A 1,539-nucleotide genomic window follows, 5' to 3' on the forward strand; every position below is an offset into this window, starting at 1 on the left:
AGGGGCTGAGAGCATACAGGTGTTAGAATGGCTGAGAGCATACAGTTGTTAGTGGGGCTGAGAGGGTACAGATGTGAGGGGGGCTGAGAGCATATAAGTGTTAGGGGGGCTGAGAGCGTACAGGTGTTAGGGGGGCTGAGAGCGTACAGGTGTTAGGGGGGATGCGAGCGTACAGCTGCTGGTTTTGAGATGTCTCTTTTGGGAAAAATATAAATATGAAAGCACTGATGGCTTATAATATACTGTTCATTTACATATATGACGTTGTAAGTGTTAAAATAAAAGGTGTGTGCACGGAAGGACTTGATGGGATGGCTAGTGGGCAGATTCGGTGGGACGGCCAGTGGGCAGGCCCTGGGGAATGTTGGCGGTCAGGCCTGGGGGGGCCCAGGCCTAAAGCTGTCTAAGGGGCCCCACAATTTCTGATGGCTGCCCTGCCTACGACAATGATGTATCAATGATTGTTTACATTTATAAGCACTGAGCAGACATGTGTTTCTTTTTTTTTTTTTCTTTTTTTTTTTTTTTGATGGATTTATTTCTGTTAATGTACATAGAAAAGTTGGATCCTTCCATTAGGCCATTTCCTCAGTTCCAGCAGGTGTATCTCCACCCTTTGTGTTTCTGGTATAGATGACTTGGGCTCTGTGCTTGGACACCAACTTAACCAGACCTTTGTTGAGCAGCTCCTGGAGGGCAGCCCTGGCCAATGAGCCTCTAATCTTCAGCCTCTCAGACACCACAGCTGGAGTAATAAGTTTGTAGTTGGGAACTTCTTTACACAGCTTGTCATAAGTGGCTTTGTCAAAGAGCACAAGATTGTTCAACTTGTCCCTCACTTTTCCTTTTGACCACTTCTTCTTTTTGGCCTTGCCTCCAGACTTATTGACTGGGTCCTTATCCTTCTTGGCAGACTTGCCAGCATCCTTCTTTTTCTTGTCGTCTTTAGGTGGCATGCTGCTGCTGTCTCAAAGATGTCGGACAGAAAGCAGACATGTGTTTCTAAATCAGGGCTAATAGTAGTTCTGCTAACAGGTCAAAATCGACAGCAGACACCAGCAGCTACATGCATGGACGTGTGCTCAGTGGAGAAGGACAAGGTACATCCTAGATCCTTAACTGGTTCAGTATTATGTCATGGGGGATTTCCTCATACCTTCTTTTCTGTCTAACACCTATCAAATACACTGCAAGTGAAAAGGAAATCTCCTCTGGGAGAATAAGACAGCAATAAAAGTTTGGCAGAGCTTCTAACACATCTTCAGTCTATCCAGAACTGAAAAATAATTTAGCTGCATTTGACTTTCAAAGTAAATACAAGCCAGTGTAATAATGTCTTTTACATGATGTGGCCCGCGTCTGAAAATGTGTACACCATTGTTTATGTATGTGTCTTCTACGGAACCAGTGACTTTCCAATCACTATGTCACACAAAGGGTTTTAAACGTCACTTTAGTGTGCTCTTTCTATTTTAATTTAGCTACTGAAGATAACACTAGCAAGTAAACTGTGCTCAATATCTGGAATTTCTGTACAAG

At 43.8% G+C, this 1,539-nt stretch overlaps 1 pseudogene; it reads right to left on the reverse strand.

Moving 5' to 3' along the window:
• Window positions 1-512: 512 nt before the first annotated feature.
• LOC143996780 (small ribosomal subunit protein eS25 pseudogene) lies at window positions 513-991 on the reverse strand (annotated as a pseudogene).
• Between the last annotated feature and the right edge of the window lie 548 nt (window positions 992-1,539).

Source organism: Lithobates pipiens, unplaced genomic scaffold (genome assembly GCF_037356315.1).
Source record: "Lithobates pipiens isolate NorthernLeopardFrog02 unplaced genomic scaffold, aLitPip1_a1.2 Scaffold_19, whole genome shotgun sequence".
NCBI classification, from domain to species: domain Eukaryota; kingdom Metazoa; phylum Chordata; class Amphibia; order Anura; family Ranidae; genus Lithobates; species Lithobates pipiens.